Below are 26984 nucleotides of genomic sequence, written 5' to 3'. Positions count from 1 at the left end.
AATATCCCTTGCTAAGGCTTTGTCATTTATTTTTCAGGCTTTAAAATTATTTCAGTAACATAAGCAGTATGAAGGGATTAGTTTTCAAACATGATAAACCATATTGCTACATACAAATGTAGTGCCATGTGTATGTGAAAGAGTTTGATTGTCTTCAGATTTCTTACAGTGAAGGGATACATTTACAGATTGAGATGCAAATGTGAAGTAAGAGTGAGTAAGATCGAAGATGTATCTTGTTTAAGTGAAATTCATAATCAGTATAGTCTTTTGAATTCATTGATTATTTATAATTTAGAAGAGACTAAAATGGAAATAAAATCTTTCAATGTTCAAGGTAGCATTTAATTACATGTTCAAACGGTGAGTTCCCAGTTCATGTGAATACTGGGATTGGCAGCAAACCTCGTGTGTTTTGGAGCCTTCAGAAATTAAAAATTAATCTCCTGAATACAGGAACTACACAGATAAACAAGGCCTGTTGGGACTTCCTGCAGAGTTTGAGATCATGGGAGTTGTTACTTGTGGTGAGTAATACAACATTTTAGAAGCAAGCAGAGCTTGAGAATACTGAGGTAATTAGGGAATTGGCAAGGGCCAATGAAAAGAAGTTGAGATTTAGGCAGAGGGATCAACCATAGTGTAAGTGGACAGAGTTAGAGTAGGGAACTGAAGCTTTGGCTCAAGAGGCTTTTTGTGAGAAGAGGCTGAGGTTTTTGTCAAGCTTCTGTTTCTTTATCCAGAGTAGCAAGAATGGATCTGAGTTCACTGCTGTGCTCCTTTTGAAAAATGTGGGAGATTTGGGGAACCTGCAGCCTCCCTGATTACTGCATCTGTGAGGTGCTAGTGGTTGCAGCCACTTCCAGACTGCGTTAGGGAACTTGATGGAAGGCTTGCAGATTATTTGAGAGAATAAGGAGGTGACAGGTAGGAGCTACAGGGAGGCAGTCACATCTAAAGGCAGGCAGCTGGGTGACTGTCAGGAGAGGGAAAGGAAATAGGCAGACAATGATGACTACCCCTAAGGTATTCCCTCAATAACAATTATAACACTTTGGACACTGTTGGAGGGAGTGACCTACCAGAGAAAAGCAGCAGCAACCAGGTCTGAGTCTCCTCTGAGGCTCAGAATGGAATGGGGAGGAAGAAGAGAGCAGTGATGATTGAGGATTTAATAGTTAGGGGAACAAACAGGAGATTCTATTGACATGAAAGAGACTTGTAGATGGTATGTGGCTCCCAGGTGCCAGGGTCAGGGATATCTCAGATGGTCTATAACATTTTTAAGGGGGATGATTTCAAAGTACATATTGGTACCAGCACAGAATTGATTCCACAGCTTCTGGTCTCAGTTTCAAGGACTACAATTCATGTAATTAATATTAATTAATATTTTGTATTTGACAGTTTGTCTTCTTTTGCACATTGGTTATTTGTCAGTCTTTGAATGTGTGTATATTTTTTCATTGATTCCATTGTATTCAACATTCCCTCCAATTTTTTACTCAGCTGAGCGAACCAGCCATTGTTCTGAGCGGGACATTTTTACATGGCCTGAAAACAGTGCGGAATTTTAATAAAACATTACATAAAAGAAAATTCCATTTGTGTGGCAACAAGGGCTATGTGCATAGGAGTATTTCAGTTACTGCATGGCCGTGTAGCTTAAAGGGAACAGTGATTGTATTTCTTTGTTCTATTGTGAATGTCCTCAAGGAAATGAATTTCAGGGTGGTATTTTACAGATATGTTGAGAGCAAAAAGATTGCAAGGATAAAATTAGTCCTCAGGAAGCCCAGAATGGTAATCCACGTGTGGAGCCGAAACAGACAGGGGGAGATATTAAATGCATTCTTTGCACCTGTATTTACTCAGGAAATAGGTACAGATGTGAGGCACAGCGACATCAACTTCATGGACCTGGTACAGATTACAGAGGAGGTGGTGTTTGTTACCTTGAGGCATACCAGGGTGGATTAATCCCCAGGGCCTGACAAGGTGTTCCCTCAGACCCTATGCGAGGCAAGTGCAGAAACTGCTGGGGCCCAAGCAGAGATACTTCAAACATACTTAGCGAGGTGAGAGGAGGATAGCCAATGTTGTTCCACTGTTTAAAAAATGCTCTAAACAAAAATCAGGAAATTATAGGCCAGTGAGTCTGACATCAGTTGTGGGAAAGTTATTGGATGGTATTCTGAGGGACATATCGATGTAGTTATAAAGAAGGCAAGATCAAAGCTATACTTTATTAGGAGTTTGAAGAAATTTGGCATGTCAACAAATACACTCAAAAACTTCTATAGATGTACTGTGGAGAGCATTCTGACAGGCTGCATCACTGTCTGGTATGGAGGGGCTACTGCACAGGACCAAAAGAAGCTGCAGAATGTTTTAAATCTAACTACCCAGGATATCTTTAGGGAGAAACATCTCAGAAAGGCAGCATCCATTATTAAGGACCCCCAGCACCCAGGGCATGCCCTTTTCTCACTCTTACCATCAGGTAGGAGGTACAGAAGCCTGAAGGCATATACTCAGTGATTCAGGAACAGCTTCTTCCCCTCTACCATCTGATTACTAAATGGACATTGAATCTTTGGACACTACCTCACTTTTTTTCAATGTACAGTATTTCTGTTTTTGCATGTTTTTTAATCTATTTAATATACGTAATTGGTTTGTTTATTTATTGTTATTATTTTTTTCTCTGCTAGATCTGTATTGCATTGAACTGCTGCTACCAAGTTAATAAATTTCACGTCACATGCTGGTGATAATAAACCTGATTCTGATTCTGAATATATAAGTATTTGGATAAACATGGACTGATTAAGGATAGTCAGCATAGTTTTGTCCATGGTTGGTCATGTCTACCCAAACTTTCGAGGAAGTTGCAAGGAAAGTGGATGAAGGCAAGACAGTGGATGTTGTCTACATGGAGCTTAGTAATACATTTGACAAGGTCCCACATCAGCGGCTGGTCAAGAGGGTTCAGTCACCCGGCATTCAGGATAAGGTAGTAAATTGCATTGGACATTGGCTTTGTGGGAGAAGCCAGAGAGTGGTAGCAGAGGGTTGCCCCTCTGACTGGGGGCCTGTGACTAGTGGTGTGCCACAGGGATCGGTGCTGAATCCTTGTTGTTTGTCATCTATATCAATGTCCTCTGGTCTTAGCATTCCTAACATTGGAAACATCTTCTCCACATCCACTCTACCAAGGTCTTTCACCATTTGATAGGTTTCAGTTAGGACACCCTTCATTCTTCTGAATTCCAGAGAATACAGGCCCATAGTCAATCCCAGCATTATCTTCATGAATTGTCTTTGAACCCTCTCCAGTTTCAGCACGTGCTTTCTAAGATGTGCTCAAAACTGGTCACAATACTTGAAGTGAGGCCTCACCAGTGCTTTGTAAAGTCTCAACATTACATCCTTGCTTTTATATTCTAGTCCTCATGAAATGAATGCAAATATCGCATTTGCCTTCCTCTCCACAGACTCAATCTGCAAATTAGTCTTTAGGGAATCCTTACAAAGTCTCCCAAGTCCCTTTGCACATCAGATTTATTTTGTATTTTCTCTCCATTTAGAAAATAGTCAACCCTTTCATTTCTTCTACCAACACTGTATTCCATCTGCCATTTATTTGCTTATTCTCCTAATCTTCTAAGTCCTTCTGTAGCATCTCTACTTCCTCAAAAATACCTGCCCCTCCACCTATCTTTGTATCGTCTGCAAACTGCAACAAATCCATCAATTCCATCATCTAAATCTTTGACATATAACGTGAATTGAACTGGTCAGACACAGACCCCTGGGGAACGCCATTAGTCACTAGCAACAAGCAGAAAAGGCTTCATTCTCACACTTTCCGTCCTACCAAACAGTTACTGCTTTATCTATGCTAGAATCTTTCCTGTAATACCATGGGCATGTAACTTGTTAGGCAGCCTCATGTATGGCACCTTGTCAAAGGCCTTCTCAAAATTCAAGTGCACAACATCAGCTGGTCCTCCTTTGTCAGTCCTGCTTATCCAACAGATTTGTTAGCAAAGATTTTCGCTTGAGGAAACCATGCTGACTATAGCCTATTTTATCATGTGCCTCCAAGTACCTGAAAACCATATCCTTAACAATCGATTCTAACATCTGAGGTCAGACTAGCTGGCCTATAATTTCCTTTCTTCGGCCCCTCTCCCTTTTTGAAGAGTGGAATGATATTTGCAATTTTTCAGTCTCCTGGAACCATTCCAGAATTTATGGATTCTTGAAAGATCATTACTAATATGTTCACAATCTCTTCAGCCTCCTCTTTGAGAACGCTGGGATGTACACCATCTGGTCCAGGTGACTTATCTTCCTTCAGACCTTTCAGTTTCCCAAGTACCTTCGACCTAGTGATGGTAACTTCACACACTTCATGACCCGGAAACCTGGAACTTAAACCATAATGCTGGTGTCTTCCAAAGAGAACACTGATGCAAAATATTGATTCAGTGTGTCCGCCATTTCCTTGCCCCCATTACTACCTCTCCAACATCGTTTTCCAGTGGTCCAATATTCACTCTTGCCTCTCTTTTACACTTTATGTACCTGAAGAAACTTTTGGTATCCTTTTTAATATTATTGGCTTGCTAATTTTTGTATTCCATCTTTACCTTCTGTTATGATACCAGCCCCCTCCTTTGTGAGAATTGCAAGAGCCCTAGAAAAGGGGGGTCAATGACCCAAAAGAGAGAGAGAGAGACAGGCTGAATGGACACAGGAAATGGAAAGACATTCCACTGGGACAAAAGCTGGTGACTGTGGCATTGTTCTCAGGAGACACCTGGGAACTGCAGACGTGCCAACTCGCAGGGACATTGTAAAGCCCTCGGGCAAAGTGGGCTGGTTGAGAGAGAGATTGCATCACCTGCAACCTGATTGACACCTGAGATCCCGTGAGGCAGTATAAAGAAGGGTCTGAAAGAGGTCGACCCTCAGACGCACCAAGGAGACACCAAGAAGCACGATACCGCTTCCCATGGGAACGGGAAGCCATTTTGAAATAAGCCACGTGCGTTAAATTCCGAATGCGGGGTTTGTGGCTGGAACCAACGGAAAACCGCTTTTATTTAACACCAGGGAAGCCAAATCCTCTGATGCTGAGGATTTGATTCATCAAGACAACGGCAAGTGTCTCTTTTCCTAACAATCTCTCTCTCTCTCTCCAACACGTGAAACCAAAAGAGAAAAGCCTGCAGACTTATGTACCTGAAGAAACTTTTGGTATCCTTTTTAATATTATTGGCTTGCTAATTTTTGTATTCCATCTTTACCTTCTTAATGACTTTTTAGTTGCATTCTATTGGTATTTAATAGCTTCCCAATCCTTGGCTTTTATGGTGGCTTTGACTTCTCTTGTTAGCCACGTTTTTGTCATCTTACCTTTAGAATACTTATTCCTCTTTGGGATGTATGTATCCTGTGCCTTCCAAATTTCTTCCAGAAATCCCAGCCATTGCTGTTCTGCCATCATTCCTACCAGTGTCCTTTTCCAATCAATTCTGGCCAACTCCTTGTAATTCCCTTTACTCCACTGCAATACTGATATATCTGACTTTAGCTTCTCCTTTTCAAATTTCAGGGTGAATTTGATCATATTATAATCACTTTCCCCTAAGGGTTCCTTTACCTTAAGCTGTCTGATCAATTCTAATTCATTACACAACACCAACTCCAGAATAGAGGATTCCCTAGTGGGCTCAACCATGAGCTGCACTGAAAAGCCATCTCCTAGGCATTCTTGTAATTGGAATCTAGCACCAACCTGATTTTCCAAATCTACCTGCATATTGTAATCCCCCAGGACTATTGTAACATTGCCCTTTTGCATGCATTTTCTATCTCCCATTGTAATTTGTAGACCACATCCTTACTACTGTTTTGGGGTCTGTATATAACTCCCATCAGGGTCCTTTTATCCTTGCAGTTCCTTAGCTCCATCCACAATGATTCAATTTGTCCCATTGTTACCTCTTTCTAATGATCTGACTTCATTTTTTACCAACAGAGCAACGCCACCCCTTCTGCCTTCCTGCCTGTCCTTTCGATACAATGTGGAGTATCCTTGGACATTAAGCTCCCAGCTATAATCTTCTTTCAGCCATGAGTCAATGGTGCCTACAATATCACACATGCCAAGCTGTAACTGTGCTGCAAGTTCATCTACCTTATTCCATACACCGTGCGCATTCAAATTAACACCTTCAGTCCTGTATTCTCGCTTTACAATTTTGTCCACCTTTTATGTTGCAACTCATCCTGTTAACTACAATTTTGCCCAAACTTCAGACTCTACTTGCTAGAAGTCTCACTGCACATTACATCTGTTTGTAAACCAACTATCTCATCTTCTGCACTATCAGTCCATTTCCCATCTCCCAGCCAAATTAGTTTAAACCCACCTGAACAACTCTAGCCAACCTGTTCACAAGGATATTGAAACCCCTCAGGTTCAGGTGTAACCCATCACTTTTGAACAGGTTAACTTCCCCAAAAGAGATCCCGACACTCTATAAATCTGAACCCCTGTCCCTGCACAAGTTCCTCAGCCACACATTCACCTGCCAAATTATCCTATTCTTACCCTCACTGGCAGCAATCCAGAGATTACTACTCTGGAGGCCCTGTTTCTCAGCTTTCTCCCTAGCTCCCAAAAATCTCTCTTCAGGACCTCCTCACCTTGTCTACCTATGTCATGGGTGCCAATATGTACCAAGACCTCTGGCTGCTCACCCTTGCCCTTGAGAATACCATATACTCAATCTGAGTCATCCCTGATCCTGGCACCAGGGATTCAACATGCCATCTAGGTGTCTCTATCGCACCCACAGAACGTTGTCTCTGTTCCATTGACGAAGGAATCTTCTATCAACACTGCAGTTCCCTTCACCTCTCTGTTCTTCTGAGCCACAAGACCAGACTCAGTGCCAGAGACCCAGTCACCGTGGCTCCACCCAGTAGGTCGTCCTCTTCAACTGTATCTAAATTTGTGTACTTACTATTGTGTGGTATACTCTGCACTGGCTGTGCATTTCTCCTCCTTCTCCTGACAGTCACCCAGTTACCTGTCTCCTGCAATCTAGGGGTGACTACCTCCCTGCAACACCTGTCTATCAGCTCTTCATTCTCCCATATGAAGGTCATTGAGCTGCAGTTCCTCCACTTCCTTAATAAATTCTCTCAGGAGCTACATTTCTGTGCACCGGGTGCAGATGTGTTTATCTGGGAGACTGGAGGTCTCTCTGACTTCCCACATCCCATGCACAGTACAAAACACTGCCCCTGGACCATTCTCGCTAAACCACTATGTCCTAACAGATGAAGAATGAACAAATAAAAACGAGAGAGAGAGTGACTTACAAGACAATTTACCTCAATAACATTGGGAATTATAGACTAGTGAGTCTTCCATTAGTGATGGGCAAACTGTTGAAGAGGAATTGCAGAGACAGGATTGACAAGCATTTCGAAAAGCATAGTCTGATTAGGAATAGTCAACATGACTTTGTGAGGGGCAAGTCATGCCTCCCAATTCTTTGAAGAAGTGACAGAACAAATTGATAAAGACAGAGCAGTGGATGTATTGGATCTTAGTAAGGAATTTGACAGGGATCCCTATGGTGGGCTCATTCAGAAAGTCAGGAGGCATGGGATCCAGGCTGCATAGCTTGCCCACAGAAAGCAGAGGGTGGTGGTAGATGGAAAATGTTCTGCTTGGAGATTGGTCACCAGTGGTGTTCTGTGACTTGGAAAAGGAAGTTAAAGGGTGGTTTAGGATGTTTGCAACTGATGTAAAGGATGTTAGTGGAAAAGGTTGCAGGTTACAATGCAACATTGATAGAATTGCTGTGCTGAGAAGTGCTAGATGAAATTCAACCCAGAAAAATGTGAAGTGATTCTCTTTGGAAAGTTGAACTTGAAGGCAGAGTACGGGGATAATGGCATGATTCTTACGGTGTGGAGGAACAGCAGCAGGTGTAGGTCCACATCCACAGATCTCTGAAAGTTGCTGTGCAAGTTGATAGGGTGGCTAAGGGGGCATATGGTATGTTGGCCTTATGGTAGTTGGAGTATTGAGTTCAAGAGCCATGTGGTAATACTGCAATCTATGGTTAGATTACACCGAGTGTTATGTTCAGTTCTTGTTGCCTTGTTATAGAGAGGATGTGGAAGCTTTAGAGAAGGTGCAGAGGAGATTTAGCGGGTTGCTGTCTGGATAAGAGAGCATGTCTTCTAATGATAGGTTGAGGCGAGTCTCAGCCTGGAATATTGACTGTTTATTCCTTTCCATTGATGTTGCCTGACACGCCGAGTTCCTCTAGCATTATGTGTGTGTTACTCTAGATTTCCAGCATTTGCAGATTTGCAGAATCTGTTGTGTATATAGGATGACTGCATCTGAGATTTGTCAGAACTTGAATGCGGAGCAGGAGATCATAGAGAGAGTTGGAGACAGTTTGTTGTGGAGTTTACATGCTGGTTTTAAAAAGTAAGCAGGCCCTGGTGGGACTTGCTTGTGGAGCAGGAGATTCCAGAGAGAGTTGGAGACAGTTCCTTCTAGAGTTTATCAATCATTTTTTTAAAACAGGTAGGGACTATTAGTATATCTCCAGAGCAGAAGATTGCTTGGATTATAAGTAACTGAGCAAGTAAGGTTTAAGTGGAATGGCCATTGTTGGAGTGGGCCAGGGTTAGAGTAGGAGTCTTTGGCTCAACAGGCTTTGGTGTGAACAAGCAAAGGTTCAAAGTAAGTTTCTAGTAAGTTTTTTTCTCTCTCTTTGTCTATTAGTACATAGCAAGTGTATTGGGAATAAATTCAAGGTTAGAGGTATGTTCCTTGTGTGAGATGTAGGAACTCTGGGAGATCTCCAGTCTCCCTGATAACTATGTCTGCACAAAGTGCATTGAGCTGCAGCTCTTTAGAGACCATGTTAAAGAACTGGAGCTGCAGATGGATGAGATGGATGACCTTCATGTCATACAGGAGAATGAAGAGGTAATAGATAGGATCTGTAGGGAAGTAGTCACCCATAAGTTGCAGAAGGCAGGTAGCTGGATGACTGTCAGGAGAGTGAAAGGGAATAGGTAGACAGTGCAGAGTACCCATGTGGCCATTGAGGCAGCAACTGGGTCTCTGGCATTGAATCTAACTCTGTGTCTCTGAAGGGAGGAGAAATGCTGTAGTGATAGGGGATTCCATAGTTAGAAGAGCAGACAAGTGGTTCTGTGGACGTGAAAGAGACACCCAGATGGCACGTTGCCTCCCAGGTGCCAGGGTCAGGGATGTCTCATACTAGGTCCACAGCATTCTAAAGGGGAAGGGTGAACAGCCGGAAGTCATAGTACATATCGTATTGCTACTAACAAAATATGTAGGAAAAGGGATGAGGGCCTGAAGAGAGAATATAGGGAGTTAGGTAGAAAGCTGAAAAGCTGGACCACAAAAGTAGAAATCTCTGGCTTTCTGCTTCTAGCATGTGCCAGTGAGGGTATGAATGGGATGACTTGACAGATGAAAGTGTGGCAAAGGAATTTGTACAGAGGGCAGGGTTTCAGGTTTCTGGATCATTGGGTTCTCTTCCAGGGAAGCTATGAGCTGTATAAAAAACAGGACAGCCTATACCTGAACTTGAGGGGCACAAATATATTTGCAGGAATGTTTGCTAGAGTTGTTGCAAAGGGTTTAAACTAACTTGGCAGGGTGATGGGAACCAGAGTGATAGGGCTGAGGATGGGGCAGTTGGTGTACAATTAGATACAGCGTGCAGTGAGACTGTGAGGAAGGACAAGCAGACGATAGGGCAAAATTGCAGTCAGTGGGGTGAGTTGGTGTAAAATGGTGGGGGCAAAAGAGGACTAAGGTATTATATTTGAATGCACACAATATACGGAATACGGTAGATGCCTTGTAATGCAGTTAGGGATTGGCAGGTGTGACGTGGGCATTGCTGAGTCATGGCTGAAAGAAGATCATAGTTGGAAGCTTAACATCAAAGGATGCCCATTGTATCATAAGGACAGGAAAGTGGGTAGAGGGGGTGGAGCATCTCTGTTGGTAAAAAATAATATCAAATCCTTCGAAAAAGGAGATATATTCAGGACTCCAAATAATAGCCAGGATGTGGGGTACAAATTACAATGGGAGACAGAAAGAACATGTAAAAAGGGCAATGTATGTACACCTTGAAAGGGGAAGTAAAATTACACCTGTGCGAACCCCTGCAGCATCCGGTGACCATGCGAGCTCTGTCTCAGAGGCCATCATCAGAACATCTTTCAAGAAGGTGAACCAACTCTGTGGCAGGCTCTGATGGTATAGCTGGTAGGGCATTGAAAACTTGTGCCAACCTACTGGTGAGAAAGTTTAAGATCATCTTCAAACTCATGTTACAGTGGTCAGAGGTTTCCACCTACTTCAGAAGGGCAACAATCATACCAGTGCCCAAGAAGAGCGGGGCGAGCTGCCACAATGACTGTCACCAGGTTGCACTCACAACTACATTGCATGAAAGGTTGGTCATGGCCAGAATCATCTCCTGCCTAAACAAGGAACTGAACTTGCTCAATTTGCCTGTCATCACAATGGACTCTCCACTTGGTCTCAGATACCTGGACAATAGCAATACTTATGTTCGACTGCTGTTTTTTGATTACAGCTCAGCATTCAGCACAATCATACCCTCAATTCAAATCAACAAGCTCCAAAACCTAGGCATCTGTACCTCCTTCTGCAACTGGACCCTTGGCTTCTTCATCAGGATACCACTGTCAATGTGGATCAGAAGTAACTTTCTCTCCTTGTTGACAGTCAACACTGATGCACCTCAAGGATGAGTGCTTAGCCTACTGCTCTACTCTCTACACCCATGACTGTGTGGCTAGTCACAGCTCAAATTTTATCTATAAATTTGTCAATTGTCAGAATTTCAGATGGTGATGAGGTGTTGTCACAACACTTAACATCAGTAAAACCAAAGAATTGATTGTGGACTTCAGTGAGGGGGAACTCGCATTATTCTTCATCAAGGAATCAGCTGTGGAAAGAGTGAACAGCTTCACATTCCTGGGAGTCAACATCTCTGAAGATCTATCCTGGGTCTAACATATTGATGCAATTACAAAGAAGGCATGACAGCAACTAAATTTCATTAGCAGTTTGGGGTGAGTTGGTATGTCACCAAAGACTCACCAATTTCTACAGATGTAAGAATGCTGGTATGGAGGGGCCACTGTACAGGATTGGAAAAAAGCTGCAGAAAGTTGTAAATTCAGCTCCATCACGGTCACTAGTTCCCCCGAATAAAGGGCATGTTTAAACGGTGATACATCAAGAAGTCCACCATTAAGGTTTCCCATCACTTAGAACATGCCCTTTTCTCATTGCTACCATCAAGGTGGAGGTGCCGAAGCCTGAAGTCATGCAGTCAATGTTTCAGGAACATCTTCTTCCACTCTGCCATCAGATTTTTGAATGGACAACGAACCCATGAACAATGTCTCACTCTTTCTTTTTTGCTCTCCTTTTGCACTACTAATTTAACCTAATATTTTATTTATATTTCTTATTGTAATTTATAGCATTTTTATTATTATGTATTTCAATGTACTGCTGCCATAAAGCAACAAATTTCATGACATATGCCAGTGATGTTAACCCTGATTCTGATTCTGAGATACATCCCAAAAAAGCGAGGATGATGCAAACTTGGCTGACAAGTGAAGTCGAAGATAGCATAAAAGAAAAAGAGAGGGCAATATAATATAGCGAAAATTAGTGGAAAGCTTTTAAAAGCCAACAGAGGGCAACTAAAAGAGCTACAAGGAGAGAAAAAAATGAAGTACAAAGTTAAGCAAGCCAGTAATATAAAGGAAGATACAAAATGTTTATCAGATAGTGCACTGCTAGAAAATTACACTGAAGAGGGAATAATGGGAGACAAAGAAATGGAAAATGAACTTAATGAGTATTTTGTCTCAGTCTTCACTCTGCCAGAAATTTCTTTAGCCAGAGATGGTGGATCTGTGGAATTCATTGCGATAGACAGCTGTGGAGGCCAAGACATTTGATATATTTAAAGCAGACGTTGATAGGTTTTTGATTATTCAGGGTGTAGGCTAATGTAATTGGTGGAAACATACAGAATTTATAACCATCGACAATGAGTTGGGGATCACTTTAAGAGGCAGGTCTGACAGAATTATGTATTTACATGAAGTACTTTTACTGCTCTTTGTGTTCAGTGTTTTGTAGTTCAATAAATGTTTTGGTACTTTTTTTCTTAAACATAACCAACATTGGTGACCCTGATGCAGTAGGACAACTCCAGAGTTATTGAACATGTTGGCCAACATAGTCGCTTTGAAACTGCCAGAGATTTGGGGGCAAAATTCCATTGCTTGGTTTGTACAAGTTGAGGCCTAATTCGAGATGCAAGAAAACACTGCGGACCACACCAAATTCTACTATCCGGTAGCATCGCTCAGAAACTCCATGGCTGCATAACTGGTGAGTCTACTAGAATATCCACCTGAACATAATAAATATTGATTGCTGAAAACTCACCTTTTACAGACTTTTGGACAATCAGAGTCTGAGCGTGCCAAACAGTTGCTCCTCTTGCCCGGCCTTGGTGATGCTCAGCTGTTGGAGAGCTAATAGACCACATGCTTTCTCTCCTGGGAATTCCCCATCCTTGTTTTATTTTTAAGTACCTCTTCATGCAGCAAATGCCTGATCAAGTTCACATAGCCCTCACTAATGCATCCATGAAGGGCTACAGGGAGCTTGCTGAAATGGCTGATAGAATAACAGTGCACCTTTTGCTACCTTCCATCATGGTGTACAGCACTCTTGAGCTCCTGTAGATATACATTCTGCCCTGTTTGTTGTAATCCCCATGATGCAATCCAACATCCCCTTAGGTCCCCTTTCAATGGCCTGTTCTACATTTTGGAACAGAGAAAAAAAACTTTTTTCATAGATTAGAGGGGTACATCTGAGCGTGTTTCAGTAGATTGCTTTAAACTGCCCCACCGAGTATTGAAGAATTCTGCTACCATGCCCCTGCCATCATGACATGACCATGAGCATGTCAACACACCTCTAGACATGTCAGAGACACCTGCTGTTCCTCCACTCATGAATCATAGGACTCAAGCCAAGCAGCTCATTCAAGCTCAGAATGCCAGTTTTAGTGAATACTTGGGAGGGGGGTAATGTAATTGGTGGAAACATACAGAATTCACAGCCACTGACATTGAGTTGAGGTTCATTTTAAGAGGCAGGTTGACATGATTACATAATTATGTAAAGTACTTTCACCGTGCATTGTATTCAGTATTGTGCAGTTCAATAAACGAGATGGTACAGTTTTTTTCTTAAACATAAAACTCCTCAAGTTATTTTATTTGCAAAAACCTACAAAGGTATCAAAGGTTACAGGGAATAGGCAGGAGAAGGGGTTGAGAGGGATAATGAATCAGCCATGATGGAATGGCAGAGCACACAATGGAGCAAATGGCCTAATTATGCTCCAATGTCTTATGGTTGTGCAAACTTGGGCTTTTCTCTCTGGAGCAAAGAACACTCACAATACATCATATTCTTATACCCTTAAGAGCAAAGATGCTAACTGTGATTCCATACAATTTGCATTGTTACAATGACATCATTTCCTTCAATATTTTGTGTTTGACAAATATTTCCTTTGAGGTCCATATTTACAGTGGAAGCACATTGTAATTGATAATACACCTTTGCTGGGACTAACTATTTCACACAGATAATCTAAAAACTTCTGAGGCCAGAGAGTCAGACAGCCAAGAATAGTGTTGTGAGGGCTGAATCTCCAACTACTTATAGATCAGTAATTTGATGTGCTAAGTGGTAATATATGTCCAGTCTGCAAGCTTCCTTGAACTTGTTTACAATTGTACAAATTACTTAAGCCCGTTGTTGCCTGGTAATGCAGACTAATTAACATATAAATGCATTTTAGGTGATGTATGAAAATGTTTCATGGTCACTTTACTTTGTAAACCATATCTCTTACCAGCCATCCCCCTGCTGATGTGTATTTAATATTTCAGTGATTTTTGAGTAATGTTGTAAATATACTGTTTAATTAAGCATTTTTGTTTGTTTACATAATTCACCTTAATTAAAAATAAAGTTGGATCCGCATTCCTAGCTCCATTGTTATCCTTTCAATTAATTTTAATGTTTTGGAGTTGCAAAAGTAGCAATGAGATATTGTTAAAATGAATCCGAGATGACAACCTACCTGTTAAAGTGCAGCAAGTCCCTCGGACCTTGAGGGAGACTAGTGTTGAAATTGCAGGGGCCCTGGCAGAAATACTTAAAATGTCAATATCCATGGGTCAGGTGCCAGAGGATTGGAGGATAGCTCATGTAGTTCCATTGTTTAAAAAAGGCTCAAAAAGTAAGCCAGGAGATTATAGGCCGGTAAGTTTGACATCGGTAGTAGGTAAATTATTTGAAGGAATACTAAGAGATAGGATCTACAAGTATTTAGATAGACAGGGACTTATTAGAAACAGTCAGCATTGCTTTGTGCGTGGTAGATCATGTTTAACCAATCTATCAGAGTTTTTCGAGGAAGTTACCAGGAAAGTGGGTGAAGGGAAGGCAGTGGATGTTGTATACATGGACTTCAGTAAGGCCTTTGACAAAGTCCCGCATGGGAGGTTAGTTAGGGAGATTCAGTCGCTAGGTATATGTGGAGAGGTAGTAAATTGGATTAGACATTGGCTCAATAGAAGAAGCCAGAGAGTGGTAGTGGAGGATTGCTACTCTGAGTGGAAGCCTGTGACTAGTGGTGTGCCACAGGGATCAGTGCTGGGTCCATTGTTATTTGTCATCTATATCAATGATCTGGTTGATAATGTGGCAATTTGGATGAGCAAATTTGCTGATGATACAAAGATTGGAGATATAGTGGACAGTGAGGAAGGTTTTCAAAGCTTGCAGAGGGATTTAGACTAGTTGGAGGAATGGGCTGAAAAATGGCAGATGGAGTTTAATGCGGACAAGTGTGAGGTGTTGCACTTCGGAAGGTCAAACCAAGGTAGAACATACAAGGTAAATGGTAGGACACTGAGAAGTGCAGTAGAACAGAGGGATCTGGGAGTACAGATACATAATTCCCTAAAAGTGGCATCACAAGTAGATAGGGTTGTAAAGAGAGCTTTTGGTACATTGGCCTTTATAAATCAAAGTATTGAGTATAAGAGTTGGAATGTAATGGTGAGGTTGTATAAGACATTGGTGAAACCGAATTTGGAGTATTGTGCGCAGTTTTGGTCACCTAATTACAGGAATGATATTAATAAGGTTGAAAGAGTGCAGAGAAGGTTTACAAGGATGGTGCCGGGACTTGAGAAACTGAGTTACAGAGAAAGGTTGAATAGGTTAGGACTTTATTCCCTGGAGCGTAGGAAAATGAGGGGCGATTTGATAGAGGTGTATAAAATTATGATGGGTATAGATAGAGTGAATGCAAGCAGGTTTTTTCCACTGAGGCCAGAGGAGAAAAAGACCAGAGGTCATGGGTTAAGGGTGAAGAGGGAAAAGTTTAAAGGGAACATTAGGTGGGGCTTCTTCACGCAGAGAGTGGTGGGAGTTCGGAATGAGCTGCCAGATGAAGTTGTGAATGCGGGCTCACTTTTGACACTTAAGAAAAACTTGGACAGGTATATAGATGAGAGGGGTTTGGAGGGATATGGCCCAGGTGCAGGTCAGTGGGACTAGGCAAAAAAAAATGGTTCGGCACAGCCAAGAAGGGCCAAAAGGCCTGTTTCTGTGCTGTAATGTTCTATAGTTCTAAGACATTCGAGTTTTTAAAAAGCGCAGCAAGAAACGTTAAAGTAAAAAAAAGCATAAAACGTATTCTTTGGAAGAGAGGGACATGGTTGAGTTTAAAAAAAAGGCAGAGAATGGACAAATTCACAGGTTTATAAACAGTGAGTACTGTTTGATAATAATCATAAATTTAAAAAAGACCAAAATAGCTGGCTAAATCAGAAAGACAGATGCATTTGATTCTAATACAAATAACTGGATCTTGTATGTCGAGTGTATTGAGCAGTATTTTAAAGTAAATCGAATAACCAATGAGAAACAAGTATCAATTTTACTGAGTGCATCAGATTTTAAGGCATACGAGGGGTGATTGATAAGTTTGTGGCCCAAGGTAGAAGGAGTCAATTTTAGAAAACCTACCACCTTTACTTTTCAACATAATCCCCTCCTACATTTACACACTTAGTTCAGAGGTCATGGAGCATATGGATCTTGGACCTCCAGAAAGTATCCACTGCAGGGGTGATTGATAGGTTTGTGGCCTAAGGTAGAAGGAGATGAGTTATTAACTTTAAACTTTCTTCATAATCACTCAATGAGTTGAACTGCATGTGCATGTAATGAGAGCTGTATAAATCATCTCCTTCTATCTTAGGCCATGAACTCATCAACCACCCATCTGTGCGCACTTTCTGGAGGTCCAAGATCCATATGCTCCACGACCACTGGACTAAGTGTGTAAATGTAGGAGGGGACTATGTTGAAAAATAAATGTGCTAAAAAGTGCTAACATTGACTCCTATCTTAGGCCACGAACATATCAATCACCACTCATACAGTTTGCTTAGGTGTTTAACTGCTCCAACCAAACCGGCTGAAATGAGCTTTGCAGATATCATGAAAGCAATGCAGGAACAATTAGAACTGAAGCCATTGTTGATTGCAGAACACTTCAGTTTCATAAGCAGAATTAAGAGGAAGGGGACTCCATTTTAGCATACATGGCTGAGTTCAAGAGATTGCCTGACTATTGTCAGTTCAGTGATGGGCTTCATTATACACTGAGAGATTGTTTAGTTTGTGGAATCTTACAAGAAGGCATTCAAAAATGGTTCCTAACAGAAGCACAACTTAAAAGAGCTGTTAATATTGCTTTATCATTGGAAACAGCAGACAGTGATGCAATTGAGTTGCCGTCAAGAGTCAATGTCAGCGTGAACAAAATTATAGTGTCTAAGCAGAAACTGGGCTGGCTAAACAAATTGTGTTACCATTGTGGCAGGGATTCACATACAACAGATCAATGTAGATTCAAACGCAAAACTTGCATACAATGCAACAAACTAGGATATATACAAAGAGCATATCAGGCAGACAAAAACAGTGTACTGAACACAAAAGAGATAAAGATAAAAACACACATTGCAGTTTCAGAAAAAAACAGTAAACTTCATGCTGTTGATGAAAAACCTGGACAGTGATACAGGACTGCGTAGCTTTGAGATTTACAATGTGAATACTAACAATAGGGAAGTGATAATAGTTTACAGGAGAAGTGAATGGCAAATTAATTTAAATTAAATTAAACACTGAGCTCGGCTGTTTCAGTCATTGTACAAAATGAGTTTGAATATTATTTCACAGATACTGAACTGAAGCCTTTGCATATACCGTAAGCTAAGATCACAACTCTTTAGATTTTGTTTGCTAAAGAAAAATAAGAACTAAAAATAGGTAGTCATTAAATTGGAGTCTGATGCTACAAAACTTTAGTAAGGTACAAGATGTTAAGATATTAAAGGAAGTGACAATGTAATCGGTAACTATCTAGATACTGAATTGAATGTATAACTGTATTACTCTGTAGAGAAAAAAAACTTTTGTATTGTGTTAGATTCTAAAATCCTGTAAGACTCTGTATTACTTCGTTTTTTTTTCCGATGGTAAAAAACACGTTGAAGAAAGGGGGTGTTACGCCTGTGCCCCCTCCTTTTTGAGAATCGCAAGATCGCTGTTAAGTCAGGTCAGGAGACCCAGGAAATGAGAGAGAGACGCAGAATCCACAGGGGGTTTGGAACGTCCTGGCCCCTCAACCATACAAAGCTACGGGAAATGGCCATTGTCTCGTGGAGACGGAATTGTGTATTGAGCACTGTGCTATTCATCGACGTCCTCAAGGAATGAGCAACGTGGGCTGGTTGGGGGGATGGCATCCTCCCCAACCTGATTGACATCTGAGACCCCGTGAGTAAGGATAAAAGAAGGTCTGGGGAACAACCCCTTTAGATGCACCAGGAGAAACGCTAGAGATCCCGTGACAGCGTAATAGTGACAGCCGGTGGAAAGCCCACGTGCGTCCTTTTCCATTTGCCTCGGAATTGGTGGGACTGACCACGGAAGACGGCTTAGCCAAAAGGAAAAGGACACCGACGACATTTCGAAGGACCGACATCATAGAAAGGAAAACGGGCAAGTTCTAAACTCCGTCTCTCTCTCCAACCAAAAGCTGCAGCCTAAATGAACTTGAGTGACTTTTATATTTCCATTGGACAATACATTATCCCCTAGACAACGATAGAGCTATTTCTTATTGATTATTATTATACCCGCGCTTTTAGATTTAGTATTGATGACGTATATTATCTGTATGTTTGCATTGATATTATTTTTGTGTATTTTTATCAATAAATACTGTTAAAAATAGTCCCATCAGACTTCAACGGACCTCTCTATCTTTGCTGGTAAGTGACCCAGTTACGGGGTACGTAACAGTAGCCAGTGAGCTAGATTGCATGGAGGCTGAAGGAATTCTTTACAAGACTGAGTGGAGCCCATGGGCCACGCGAGTGACCCCAATTGTCAAGAAGAATGGGTCTGTCAAGATTGGTGGTGACTTTAGGGTCACCATCAGCCCAGTACTGAAAGTAGATCAATAACCTCTGCCCAGAATAGTGGACACCTTTGCAAATCTTTCTGAAGGAAAGCACTTCAGCAAAGTGGATTTATTTAAGCCTACCTAGAGATGGAGATGAAGTCTCGAGGCCATGAAACCCATGATTGACTCCATTTCTCATCATTTAAAGCGCAGAGGAAGATTCAAACCATTGAGCAATTGCGTAAACTGAGTGAGAGTTCAGTGCTGCCTGCCAGCCTCTCTCTCACTGTTTACTGGAGGAAGTGTCTGCATATGATGGTTTTCCCTCCCTCGTTCACTGGTTCTGGAGGAAGGTCACTGTATTTGAATGGTCTCTCTCTGCCCCGAGGTTGTTGGAGGATGGTCTGGGACTTGGGCAAGGTTTAGTTGACATTGTGGCTTGGACTCTGTAGTCATTATCTGATTTCTGGTCACTCCCTTTTTTGTTGCTACTATGGGCAACTTTGAATCAGGGCAGCCAGCAGATAATGAACACTGAGTTGAACTGAATATTCCTGGAGTCTTACTTCGATTTTGTGTTTTATGTTCTGTGTTTGTCACTCATTTTTTTGTTGCCATTTGCATGATTTGTTTGTTTTGGATGTGGGGGGGGGGCAGGGTGATGCTTTTCTTTGAACTGGTTCCATGGTAATCTATGTTTCATGCCTGCCTAGTGGGGAAGATGAATCTCACAGTTGGATAAATACTTTGATAATAAATATACTTTGAATCTTTTGAAGAAGAGTCCAATGTGTTTCTCAGCACAAGCACTTACAAAGAGTTTTATCACTATCATAGGCTTATTTTTGGAGTAGCATCTGCACCTGCATTCTGCAGAAACCTAAGTATCAGGTACTGCAGGGCTGCCCAGACACTCAGTGTTACCTGGACGACATCATTCTTACCAGCAAGGATGACAAGAAACATCTACAAAATCTCAAGACAGTGTTAAAATGAGAAGATTGTGGGCTTAGAGCACAATGCTACAAGTGTGAATTCTTTAAACCAAGCATCACTTACTGTGGTCACACCATGGACGCACAAAAATGTCCCAAGACAAAAGGATGTGTCACAGTTACGGTCCTTTTTACAAGTTCCTGCCAAACCTGGTTACTGTGCTCTACCCTTTACTATGGACTGAGAAGAAATGGCAATGGACAACATAGTGTGAGGTGGCTTTCCAAAAGAGAAAGGAAATGGTTGCATCAAACACTGTACTCACCAATTATGATCCATATCGTCCAGTGAAGCTTGCCATGCACTGTTCGGGATGCTGACACATACAGAAGAAAGGTGTCCAGAGGTGTCAGAACAATTTCCTGCAGCTCCAGAGTCAACTCTTATAACCACCACGGAGGTAGCCCCAGGATCTGAAACAGTTTCACAGCCACAATTCTCTCTTGCCAAGCAGAATGACCCCTTGTCAGGAAAATTGTTGTCCCACAAGAGTAAGAAATCCTCCACAGTGATTAAGCTGAATTGTGCAATTTACTACCCTGTGGATATCTATATTGTAGGTAGTTGTAAAATATAGTACGCTGTGTATGTGTGTGTACATACACACACAGAGATGGCTGGAGAGCAGTACTTTGCACTTTGAGTTATATTTAATTGGAGTTTATAGCTAAGCAGGGAGGAGTGTTATGTATTTACTATTTCAGTAATATTTGAGTAATAATGTAAATATATTGTTTGATTAAGCATTATGTTTGTTTACAGGTTATATGTAATAGTATATGAATAGCACACGTCATCACGCCATCGCGTCATACATATGCACCTCTCTTTAAGTAAAGACAAAGTTAGACATGCATTCCCGGCTCCCTTGTTTTCCTTTCTGTTAGTTTTTTATGTTTTGAAGTTACAAAACATAGCACCTGCTGTGGGCCAACCTGTGCTGTACAGTCAGCATCGTTTTAAAAAGTGTCCCTTTAACTTCAAGCTGATTGCTACTTGCAATTTACATTAAAAACTGAAGACTGCTTCTCATTTGAATTAATATCTGAAACTTCCACATAATTCCATAACTCCTCAATAATCCTTTATAGATTATAATTTTAAGGTGATTGAAGATACAGTAGATATAGGGAGTATGTCAGAGGTAGTATTTTTCCACAGAGAGTGGTGGCTGCGAGGATGGGTGATAGAGGCAGATACATTAAGGACGTTTAAGAGGCTCTTAGAAAGGCACATTTGTGGAACAAGAATGGCGGGTTATGTGGGAGGAAAGTGTAAAATTGATTTTGAAATAGGTTAAAAGGTCGGCATATGATTGTGGGCCAGCCTGTACTGTGACGTACTATTCTAAAATTATAAATTATATAAAAATTAACTTTAATTAAACACTTTTCCTTCAAAGATTCAGCCCCAGTCCAACGTGCTGTTTCTACATGTGGTACTTTGCATTCAAAATTCAGTTCTGATCACTTCATGGAAACAGAATTTTGAAAGCCGTGTACATTGCTATTTTGCTACCATAAGTGTTTGGTGCTACCGACCGCTGCTGCATTTACCTAGTGTGGGTACATCACTAACTTTACCAACTTAACTTGTGTATTAATTGCAACAGCCACTTTCTTATTATATGCTCCATCAGGATGTTCCAGTTTACTTGCATTTCTGACCCATGTGATAAAACCTCCAGTTATATATCCAGATTTGGTACCATCAGACACATTTAACTATGTTCCTCAGCAGTTCATCTGAATTTAAAAACAAAATATGTTACATCAGAATCTCTGCTCTTGTTCTTACTCCCACATAAAACTCTAATGTAAGTGTGCTTAAATTTATTGGCATTTAAGTAGGTTGCTTCACACAGCCTGCATTCCCAGTTGGCCCGAGTCTCAACATGGACAAGACAAAGGAGGTGATTGTGGATTTCAGGAAGATGCAGGCCAACTGCTGTCCATTTCACATCAATGGTTCTGACATGGGGAGAGTGAAGAGGAACATGTTCCTTGGTGTGCACATTACAGACAATCTAACCTGGACCCACGCACCTCCTTATTAGTCAAGAAGGCACAGCAGTGTCTCCACTTTCTGAGGATATTGAGGCATGCAAGGCTCCCTGTCCCCATTATAACAACTTTCTGCAGGAGCACCATTGACTGTATCCTATCTGTCTGCATCATTGAGTGGTTCTGAAGCTACAAAACATCAGACTGCAAGACCATCCAGGGGATAGGGAAAAAACACTGGGAGAGTGTCCCGAACATCTACAACCCCCACTCCCGTTTAGTGACATTCACCAAGAGCATTGCATACAAAGGCTTCAAAGCATTGTTGAGGATCCCTACCACCCATCCCATTATCTCTTTGACTCACTACCATCAGGAAGGAGTACAGGTGCATCAAGTCTACAACTGTTAGACTGTGTAACAGCTTCTTCCCTCAGGCTATGAGACTGATAAATATCCTGCCCCCACTGAGGTCTCATCACTAGGACAATGAGCTGTTTATTGTTTTCTGTACTGTTTGCTGCTTTCTGTTTACCTGTGTTGCACACTACATTCACTTTGAATTATATTTTACACTTTATTAACTTATTTGTGGTAATATTTTGTTTTATGTGCTGTGTGTGATATATGTTCTGAAGGTGCACTGTGGTCTGGAAGGATGGTGTTTCATTTGTTTGTACAGGTGTTCCCCCCCCCCCCCCCACCTTTGCAAAGGTAGAGCATTCCTATGAAACCTTTCTTAAACCAAAATGGCGTGTAAAACTTACCCAACAGGCTGGTATATGTCTAAGGGAAAAGGAGATCCAGCCACACACCAACCCCACCTCCCGTACACGCAGGTGCTGTGAGAATCAAGTTTATGTCGCACGTACACACACAATATCAAACTCACACCAGATACCGTTACAGAATACACTTTAAAGATTTTACTAAAACTAAAAGAGTACTATGCAATACAGTATATATGAAGGAAAAGAAAATAAAGCAAAAGGCACCAACTTATCAGAGTTCAGTCAGTTTAGTGCACATTGTTGGAGCTCAACCATCGAACCATTCGACCCCTCATCGCTTACCTCCGACCTCCACGTCCTCACACCTGGGACCACCCCGGTGGTCGACCGAGCAGTGCAGCGCACGTCCACCTTCCTCGGCATCTCCTTCCTGCCTCTCAAAAGACCGCAAAACCCCCCAAGCTCCCAGCCCCACAAGACAAAATAACATTCCCCATTGGTTAACAAATGAATACAATCCCCATATCAGCAAGTCCAAAGCTAAACAACTGCAAGAAAAAAACACTTATTAGACATAAAAGCATTCCTACTCGAGCAAACCAAAGAAGCCATTTTGATTACATATGCAGTACATTGTACATGCGTAAAGCAAAGAACCATTAACTTATGTGGGAAAAATTTTCGTAAAAGTGAAAATCCTCTTTGTAATGCAGGTTACTAGTGTAGATCGCTTGTAAAAGTGAAGTGGTGTGAAGCAAACATTCGTAAAGCGGGGGACACCTATACATACGTAAATTTAAGTGACAATGAACTTGAACTTGAGAATTGACACCATGGTCTGCTTATACTCAACTCACCTAAGCCTATGTGGAACTCATTCCTAGTTTTCTACACCCAAATGACTCAGAAAATACATTTTAGTAAAATAAATATATTTTTTTAAAAATTGAAATGATCAAACTTCAATGTTTTAATGTTAATTAATAATACTTAGAAATAATAAAATAGCATTAAACTAAAGGAAGGTAAAAGAATTAATTGTTAATCTGTTGGGCTACAATCCACATCGAAATTAATGGGGCCTTGAATCCATGTGAAGTCGTAACAGTGAAATGACACATTCAGCTGTCCAAAATTCCAAGTATATCCCAGATTTGCATGCCACAAAGCATGTGTATGGAAGTCCGGAACATATTTCAGTTTCTATGGATGATTGCCAGCATTTCCGACCAGCTAAATTCAGCACTATCCAGTTAGTACTCCATTTGATGGAATTTGTATGATATGATACCAATCACAAAATAATTTCAAACCTGCAATATTCAGAAAATTGGTGTGAGAGCAAGATAAAATCCAACAGGTCATAAAAAACGTAGTCAGCACTTTCAAGTCTGTTTTCTTTAACTTTGAGTTATGTTGTTAGCCAAATATTCCTTCTGGGACTATAAGGCAAGTACCAACACATTTGTGCAATAAAGCCATAGCTTTACATGGAGAATTTTTCATGACTTAGTTATAAAATACATGAAAATGCATTCCAGCTAAAGCGAAACAATTGGATTCAGCCTGGAGCAATATTTGTGGAGTATTATCGAAAAAAGCAATTAAGTGTTTAAGAGATTATGTGCATTCAATAAGGAATTCAGTAACAGATTTTGCTAGCATGTTTTTGCTCAGTAGAATTCAATAGAAATAAGAGGAATATCAAATTCACTTAAAATAATGTGTTGCAGAAAAAGAGATTTTTGATAAGGAGCCTTACCACATTTTTAAACAGGCTTGTTTGCAGTAACAGCAAAGGAACCTGCCCTTGAAAGGTTTGACATTTTCATCTGCAGAAAAATCTGGGAATTAGTCCTATGACACAAATTTCCAGATCCAGTTATCTCAGCCAGAAGCATTAAAGCAAGAATGTTAAGATTTTGCAACTATTCCCGGGGCGCCTTTTTTTAAACCATCCAGTGTACAAGATAAGAGCTGGCTATTCCACCCTCCAAGCACAGGTGAAGAATTATGGTGAAAACATATTTTGTAGATTGATCCTCCAATGAGCATTAGTCAGTTTATTAAACAAGTTAACAATTTATTGATGTCAGAAACATGTTGGATATGCAGTGTTTAACACAGGTGATTTTTGCCTTCATTTTCTGCCTGCAATAAAAGCAAAAGAAAAACCATTTTCTGTCACACAATATGTGCTCATCTCTGAGCTGCTGTATTCACCCATATTGTGAGCTGCTTTGACAGTCAAAACAGTAGAAACAGGCTTTGGAATTTGAATCCATTACATCATTGTTCAATGCTATGGTGTGAAATTGACTCCAACATGCTGAACAATGTGTGCCATGCATTTGTAATGTTTAATGTGCACCAAATAATTCCTCAAACTGTTAAAGGCAGAAGCACGTGAAGTTTTCCTGGAGGTTAAATTTATGCAGAGTCGGCACATCATTTTGTACATTGCAAAGATGGTATGTAAAGATTATTTGATTGTGCTTCCTAATTGGACTATAATGATACAATTAGTATTAAGATGACAAGAGAAACTTAGTATTTGGCCACCTGAGTTACTCATCAACAACCAACAAGTTTGTGGGTGATTTGTTTATAGAATGTTGGCACGTGGCCAAGTGGTTAAGGCATTTGTCTAGTGATCTGAAGGTCACTGGTTCGAGCCTTGACTGAGGCTGCGTGTGTGTCCTTGAGCAAGGCACTTAACCACACATTGCTCTGCAACGACACCGGAGCCTAGCTGTATGGGTCCTAATGCCCTTCCCTTGGACAACATCGGTGGCGTAGAGAGGGGAGACTTGCAGCTTGGGCAACTGGTGGTCTTCCATTAAAAAAATCTTTGCCCAGGCTTGCGCCCTGGAAACTTTCCAAGGCACAAATCCATGGTCTATCAAGACTAACAGAGGTCTACTGTTCAGAGTACATTGGTTGAAATGTCTACTGTGGTTTCCAAATATTTCAGGGAATTGCAGAAGGAAGATCATCGGGCTTCAATGAAACCTATGTGAAGGACTTGGGGCCTTTTTCAGTCTATCTCCTGGAAATATACCATTATAAGACCATAACACATAGGAGAAGAATTAGGCTATTCGGCCCTTCAAGTCAGTGGAATATTCCATCATGGTTGATTGTAATGTGTATCAAATAATTCTTCAAATTGTTGAAAGAAAAAGGTACGTAAGGTGTTCCTGCAGGTTGAATTTATGCAGAGTAGGATATGTGGTCCCTCTCAATTGCATGCTCATGCCTTCTCCATCTAACTTTTGTGCCCTGACTAATCAAGAACATATCAACCTCCGCTTTCAATATACTCAGTGACTTGGCCTCCACAGCGATCTGTGGCAATGAATTCCACAGATTCACTACCTACTAGCTAAACTCTGACTAAAGAAATTCCTCCTTATCTCTGAACTAAATGGATGTCTCTCTATTCTGAGGCTGTGCTCTCTGGTCCTAGATTCACGCACTATAGGAAACAGCCTCCCCATACCCACTCTATCTAATATTCAATAGGTTTCAATGAGATCCCCCTACAATCTTCTGAACTCCAGCGCCAACTCCCAGAGTCATCAACTGCTCTTCCTACATTAACCTTTTCATTCCCAGAATCATTCTCATGAACCTCCTTTGGACCTTTTCCAATGCTAGCACATCCTTCCTTAAATAAGGGGCCCAAAACTGCTCACAATATTCCAATACCTTATAAAGCCTCAACATTACATACAGTACTTGCTTTTATATTCTAGTCCTTTTGAAAAGAGTGCTAATATGCAAGTCAAGTCACTTTTATTGTCAATTCGACCATAACTGCTGGTACAGTACATAGTAAAAATGAGACAATGTTTTCAGGACCATGGTGTTACATGACACAGTACAAAAACTAGACTGAACTACGTAAAATAAACAACACAGAGAAAGCTACACTGGACTACAGACCTACACAGGACTGCGTAAAGTGCACAAAAACAGTGCAGGCATTACAATAAATAATAAACAGGACAATAGGGCAAGGTGTCAGTCCAGGCTCTGGGTATTCAGGAGTCTGATAGCTTGGGGGAAGAAACTGTTACATAGTCTGGTCGTGAGAGCCCGAATGCTTCGGAGCCTTTTCCCAGACGGCAGGAGGGAGAAGAGATTGTATGATGGGTGCATGGGGTCCTTCATAATGCTGTTTCCTTTGCGGATGCAGCGTGTAGTGTAAATGTCCATGATGGCAGGAAGAGAGACCCTGATGATCTTCTCAGCTGACCTCACTATCCGCTGCAGGGTCTTGTGATCCGAGATGGTGCAATTTCCGAACCAGGCAGTGATGCAACTGCTCAGGATGCTCTCAATACAACCCCTGTAGAATGTGATGAGGATGGGGGGTGGGAGGTGGACTGGGAGATGGGTGGGAGATTGCATTTGCCTTCCTTATCACTGACTCAAACAACAAGTTAACCTTTAGGAAATCCTGCACGAGGACTCCCAAGTCTCTTTGCAATGCTGAATATTTAAATTTT

General features: G+C 41.2%; 1 long non-coding RNA gene across 1 annotated transcript in view; it reads left to right on the top strand.

Annotated features, from left to right (window-relative positions):
- Positions 1 to 465: 465 nt before the first annotated feature.
- The window catches only part of LOC140739604 (uncharacterized), a 52292-nt gene continuing 25773 nt past the window's right edge, over positions 466 to 26984 (top strand). The window contains exons 1-2 of the long non-coding RNA XR_012101684.1: positions 466 to 527; positions 12358 to 12550. This is a non-coding gene — a long non-coding RNA (uncharacterized lncRNA). The remainder of the gene's footprint in view (positions 528 to 12357; positions 12551 to 26984) is intronic.

The sequence above is a fragment of the Hemitrygon akajei genome, chromosome 15 (assembly GCF_048418815.1).
Source record: "Hemitrygon akajei chromosome 15, sHemAka1.3, whole genome shotgun sequence".
Taxonomy (NCBI): domain Eukaryota; kingdom Metazoa; phylum Chordata; class Chondrichthyes; order Myliobatiformes; family Dasyatidae; genus Hemitrygon; species Hemitrygon akajei.
Note: the sequence above shows the minus strand (reverse complement) of the source record. Positions and strands in the feature narration are given on the sequence as shown.